The 6465-nt window shown below is 40.2% G+C and overlaps 4 pseudogenes; all 4 read left to right on the top strand.

Moving 5' to 3' along the window:
• Positions 1–2836: 2836 nt before the first annotated feature.
• Positions 2837–2901, top strand: LOC131708162 (U6 spliceosomal RNA; annotated as a pseudogene).
• Positions 2902–3890: 989 nt separating this feature from the next.
• On the top strand, positions 3891–3955 carry LOC131708161 (U6 spliceosomal RNA; annotated as a pseudogene).
• A 993-nt stretch (positions 3956–4948) lies between these two features.
• On the top strand, positions 4949–5011 carry LOC131708142 (U6 spliceosomal RNA; annotated as a pseudogene).
• Positions 5012–6000: 989 nt separating this feature from the next.
• On the top strand, positions 6001–6065 carry LOC131708160 (U6 spliceosomal RNA; annotated as a pseudogene).
• The last annotated feature ends 400 nt before the right edge of the window (positions 6066–6465 follow it).

Genomic DNA, 6465 nt, shown 5'->3' with positions numbered 1-6465 from the left:
AAAATGAAGTGTTAGAGGTTTTTTGAAGGAAGGATAAAGAGGGAGTATCCATGTACCGCCAGCAGGTGGCTCTCTTGCTCCATGAAATAGGTCAGTCTACACATGTTTTTAATTAAGTACTTAGTAATCTCGGAATAAAAAAGCACCATTCCGGCTAAAAGTGAACGTTAATCACACCTACAAACAAGATAAGAAAGAGATTCTTTACCACAAATAAATGAACATTAAAACTGAACAGCCAAGGTCTTAAGAAAAAACCTGTCTCAGCTGGATTTTGTATGAACAAAGAACAGGGTCAAGCCTAGTTCAGTCATTATAAAAAATATAAGAGTTGAATGCAGTTATACTGGCCTGTATTTGGATTTAAATCTTAGAGGGATTCACCAAAGAAATAAAGTGATATTATAAATTCTAGCAGCAACTGTTAAACTGAAGTAAAATAATTAAGTTTTTCTTGAAATGCCACATTCATAGTTAAAAAGGTTCAGTGATAATTTACACTGTTTATAGTTTATAATGGTCAAAGACTAGTAATTAGACACAAAGGTATTGTAAATTAATAAAATAAATGATTAAAACCTTTTTTTAGACAGCATGGTATTTGAAACTAAAACTAATTATTTGATTTCATAAGATTAATAGTATGTTTTAAGTATTTGCTATAATAAGAAAACATATTATTTAAACTGACAAGTATTATTGCTTGTTCATGACTTTACTGTATTAATAAGAAGATTAAAAGCTGGAAGCAGTATTCGATTTAATTAAAAGGGAAAGTGGTACAGTTTATTTCTCCTTCTATTGAACAACAAGACCTCTAGACATTATGATATCCATTGAATTATAGAATTTTAAGGGTGTTGTGTTATGTTTTTGTGTTAAGTTTGTAATAATATACTATAATGTACCTTGTTGTTAATCCACTATACTATTGTCTAATGATGGTAGATGGAGTCCTTATAATGTGGTTCTTTGAAACTGCTCTATTGCTAAAAGGGGCCTCTCTCCTTATCCCGATGAACAGGCTGTAGAGAAAGGAGGGGGTCTTATTGCATTCTACGCTAGCAAAGCTGCAAGTCTTGTAGATTTGCAATTTAGGGTTTATGGAATTAGTGGTTTAGCACAGATAAGAATATATCTTGAAATAATATGCAAAAATGATGGCTTAACAGACATTGATAGGTCATAGATCTAAAAAAGTGTTTGCACAGACTTTGGCCTTGAAAAAACAAGACTCTGGAAAACTGCTTGGAATAGCATATTTAGAAGTCAGATACAGGTCAGAGCCTGGTTAGTGCATCTTTTAAGGGATAAATAATTCTAATGAAAACTATTACCACTTAAACTTAGTGAAACTAATTGACTTAAATACTGCACGAGACAATCTTTTGTCAAATCCTCTGTTAGACAATGGTATATGGAATTAAAACTGACTCATTAACAAAATGATGAAACAATATGAGGTTAAAAGAAACACATGCCTTTAATTTAGCAAAATATAATGAATTAGAAGATGATGTCACATATTAAGAACATCTCTCATATATAACACATATAAAAATAGTGTTTTGCATGCACATATAAACAGTAGTGTTTTTATATTATATTATAAACCAAGATCCTGGGAACTTTGGTTCACTTAACTTTTCAGATAAAGGAGGGGCTCGGAGGAAAACAAGGAATGAGATCATAGAGTTGGACAAATGTGAAGTTTTGAATTCATTCAGTACATGACACCTATTCATTCTGAAAAGTTAGTCCGGAACTTTTGAAAACCATTATTCGTAAAAGGGATAAGAGCTGTCTCACCAGATTAATGATTGGATTTAATTGAGGCGTCCCATGTATTCCAATGGGACGAAAAACCTATATAACTCCTAAGTAATTACAATGGAGTACCACACTCATCCCAGACAGGGTAAGGTGGTCCATCTTCTGCAAACTTTAAATACATAAGTCTGTCAATTTCTTGGGTGCTATATTAGTCATCTGGATATATTGCGGGTCAAGAGCGTAATAAAAATACCCCACAAGGAGTAGTAACATCTCTGTCCTCCTAACGTCTCCCCTGAGATAAGAGTGTATACTGAGCTAAATGGAACAGAGTACGTACAGAAATCTGAACCTACGGATTTTGTGACAGTAAGCAAACTTGTTAAATTTGCATATCTCCCAGCTGTCTCTCTGATGTATAGCTGTGCTCACTTCTTTATTAAACGTGAGTTTAAACTGTTATTATTATTATTATTATTAATATTATTACCTCTGACCGTATAACCTGGCATCATTCACTCCTGTTCCTGGAAGAATGGCCTCCAGCTGAGGTAGTTTCATCAGTAATTTCTTGTAACTGTTTTTAAACTAGATGACCACTACATCGTGTCTAAAGGTATAATTGCAAGAACTGTGTAGTTCTGTATTCCTAATAATCATTGAGTGCAATTCTTAAACCCTAACTCTGACCCTAGCCCCGAGTATTAAGCCCCCTCCTCTGAGGTGTCAGTTGCATTCCGCGCTGTGATACGAAACGGGACCCTGGTCAACCTGCAAGTCTTTTGGTATGCTGGCCAATCCGGAGGGCTCAACATCATAGGTAACATGTCAGTATTTGCATATCTTTCCCAGCCGGTTTGAAGGTGCAGATGTGCAGACTTCTTTATTCAGCCGCTTTCTGCAAACGTGATATCCTCAGAGTTTGTAACCCTCTGCGTGTTGATTGTGGACAACCATGCATATACGCAGAGCAAATGGAAACAATTGGACTATGCTTGCCACACCACAAGACCAATCGCTCTTTAGCCACTCGCTGCACATAGAGGCGCATCAGCTAAGCACCGTGCGTTCGTTAGGGCAGCACATATACTAAAATTGGAACGATACAGAGAAGATTAGCATGGCCCCAAATGGAGATTAGATAAAGGGGTATTCAGAACAGAAAATAGGAGGGTCTGGACCAGCTTCCCAGTAATGTTTTTGAAGCTGACACCCGGGGATCCTTCAAGAAGCTGCATGATGAGATTCTGGGGTCAATAAGCTACTAACAACCTATCGAGCAAGATGGGCTGAATGGCCTCCTCTCGTTTGTAAACTTTCTTATGTTCTTATGTTCTTAACACTAACCCCGGCTATTAAGCCTATCTCCTTCTGAGGTGCAGTAACATTCTGCACCAACAGAGGGGGTGGGACCCTGGTCAACCTTCTACGTAACGGGTCAGTATTTGCATATCTCCCAGCTGTCTCTCTGATGTATAGCTGTGCTCACTTCTTTATTAAACGTGAGTTTAAACTGTTATTCTTATTATTAATAATATTATTACCTCTGACCGTATAACCTGGCATCCTTCACTCCTGTTCCTGGAAGAATGGCCTCCAGCTGAGGTAGTTTCATCAGTTATTTCTTGTAACTGTTTTTAAACTAGATGACCACTACATCGTGTCTAAAGGTATAATTGCAAGAACTGTGTAGTTCTGTATTCCTAATAATCATTGAGTGCAATTATTAAACCCTAACTCTGACCCTAGCCCCGAGTATTAAGCCCCCTCCTCTGAGGTGTCAGTTGCATTCCGCGCTGTGATACGAAACGGGACCCTGGTCAACCTGCAAGTCTTTTGGTATGCTGGCCAATCCGGAGGGCTCAACATCATAGGTAACATGTCAGTATTTGCATATCTTTCCCAGCCGGTTTGAAGGTGCAGATGTGCAGACTTCTTTATTCAGCCGCTTTCTGCAAACGTGATATCCTCAGAGTTTGTAACCCTCTGCGTGTTGATTGTGGACAACCATGCATATACGCAGAGCAAATGGAAACAATTGGACTATGCTTGACACACCACAAGACCAATCGCTCTTTAGCCACTCGCTGCACATAGAGGCGCATCAGCTAAGCACCGTGCGTTCGTTAGGGCAGCACATATACTAAAATTGGAACGATACAGAGAAGATTAGCATGGCCCCAAATGGAGATTAGATAAAGGGGTATTCAGAACAGAAAATAGGAGGGTCTGGACCAGCTTCCCAGTAATGTTTTTGAAGCTGACACCCGGGGATCCTTCAAGAAGCTGCATGATGAGATTCTGGGGTCAATAAGCTACTAACAACCTATTGAGCAAGATGGGCTGAATGGCCTCCTCTCGTTTGTAAACTTTCTTATGCTCTTATGTTCTTAACACTAACCCCGGCTATTAAGCCTATCTCCTTCTGAGGTGCAGTAACATTCTGCACCAACAGAGGGGGTGGGAACCTGGTCAACCTTCTACATAACGGGTCAGTATTTGCATATCTCCCAGCTGTCTCTCTGATGTATAGCTGTGCTCACTTCTTTATTAAACGTGAGTTTAAACTGTTATTCTTATTATTAATAATATTATTACCTCTGACCGTATAACCTGGCATCCTTCACTCCTGTTCCTGGAAGAATGGCCTCCAGCTGAGGTAGTTTCATCAGTTATTTCTTGTAACTGTTTTTAAACTAGATGACCACTACATCGTGTCTAAAGGTATAATTGCAAGAACTGTGTAGTTCTGTATTCCTAATAATCATTGAGTGCAATTATTAAACCCTAACTCTGACCCTAGCCCCGAGTATTAAGCCCCCTCCTCTGAGGTGTCAGTTGCATTCCGCGCTGTGATACGAAACGGGACCCTGGTCAACCTGCAAGTCTTTTGGTATGCTGGCCAATCCGGAGGGCTCAACATCATAGGTAACATGTCAGTATTTGCATATCTTTCCCAGCCGGTTTGAAGGTGCAGATGTGCAGACTTCTTTATTCAGCCGCTTTCTGCAAACGTGATATCCTCAGAGTTTGTAACCCTCTGCGTGTTGATTGTGGACAACCATGCATATACGCAGAGCAATTGGAAACAATTGGACTATGCTTGACACACCACAACACCAATCGCTCTTTAGCCACTCGCTGTACATAGAGGCGCGTATCAGGTAAGCACCGTGTGTTCGCTACGGCAGCACATATACTAAAATTGGAACGATACAGAGAAGATTAGCATGGCCCCAAATGGAGATTAGATAAAGGGGTATTCAGAACAGAAAATAGGAGGGTCTGGACCAGCTTCCCAGTAATGTTTTTGAAGCTGACACCCGGGGATCCTTCAAGAAGCTGCATGATGAGATTCTGGGGTCAATAAGCTACTAACAACCTATTGAGCAATATGGGCTGAATGGCCTCCTCTCGTTTGTAAACTTTCTTATGCTCTTATGTTCTTAACACTAACCCCGGCTATTAAGCCTATCTCCTTCTGAGGTGCAGTAACATTCTGCACCAACAGAGGGGGTGGGACCCTGGTCAACCTTCTACGTAACGGGTCAGTATTTGCATATCTCCCAGCTGTCTCTCTGATGTATAGCTGTGCTCACTTCTTTATTAAACGTGAGTTTAAACTGTTATTCTTATTATTAATAATATTATTACCTCTGACCGTATAACCTGGCATCCTTCACTCCTGTTCCTGGAAGAATGGCCTCCAGCTGAGGTAGTTTCATCAGTTATTTCTTGTAACTGTTTTTAAACTAGATGACCACTACATCGTGTCTAAAGGTATAATTGCAAGAACTGTGTAGTTCTGTATTCCTAATAATCATTGAGTGCAATTATTAAACCCTAACTCTGACCCTAGCCCCGAGTATTAAGCCCTCTCCTCTGAGGTGTCAGTTGCATTCCGCGCTGTGATACGAAACGGGACCCTGGTCAACCTGCAAGTCTTTTGGTATGCTGGCCAATCCGGAGGGCTCAACATCATAGGTAACATGTCAGTATTTGCATATCTTTCCCAGCCGGTTTGAAGGTGCAGATGTGCAGACTTCTTTATTCCGCCACTTTCTGCAAACGTGATATCCTCAGAGTTTGTAACCCTCTGCGTGTTGATTGTGGACAACCATGCATATACGCAGAGCAAATGGAAACAATTGGACTATGCTTGACACACCACAAGACCAATCGCTCTTTAGCCACTCGCTGCACATAGAGGCGCATCAGCTAAGCACTGTGCGTTCGTTAGGGCAGCACATATACTAAAATTGGAACGATACAGAGAAGATTAGCATGGCCCCAAATGGAGATTAGATAAAGGGGTATTCAGAACAAAAAACAGGAGGGTCTGGACCAGCTTCCCAGTAATGTTTTTGAAGCTGCATGATGAGATTCTGGGGTCAATAAGCTACTAACAACCTATTGAGCAAGATGGGCTGAATGGCCTCCTCTCGTTTGTAAACTTTCTTATGCTCTTATGTTCTTAACACTAACCCCGGCTATTAAGCCTATCTCCTTCTGAGGTGCAGTAACATTCTGCACCAACAGAGGGGGTGGGACCCTGGTCAACCTTCTACGTAACGGGTCAGTATTTGCATATCTCCCAGCTGTCTCTCTGATGTATAGCTGTGCTCACTTCTTTATTAAACGTGAGTTTAAACTGTTATTCTTATTATTAATAATATTATTACCTCTGACCGT

The sequence above is a fragment of the Acipenser ruthenus genome, chromosome 40, assembly GCF_902713425.1.
Source record: "Acipenser ruthenus chromosome 40, fAciRut3.2 maternal haplotype, whole genome shotgun sequence".
Lineage (NCBI taxonomy): Eukaryota > Metazoa > Chordata > Actinopteri > Acipenseriformes > Acipenseridae > Acipenser > Acipenser ruthenus.
Note: the sequence above shows the minus strand (reverse complement) of the source record. Positions and strands in the feature narration are given on the sequence as shown.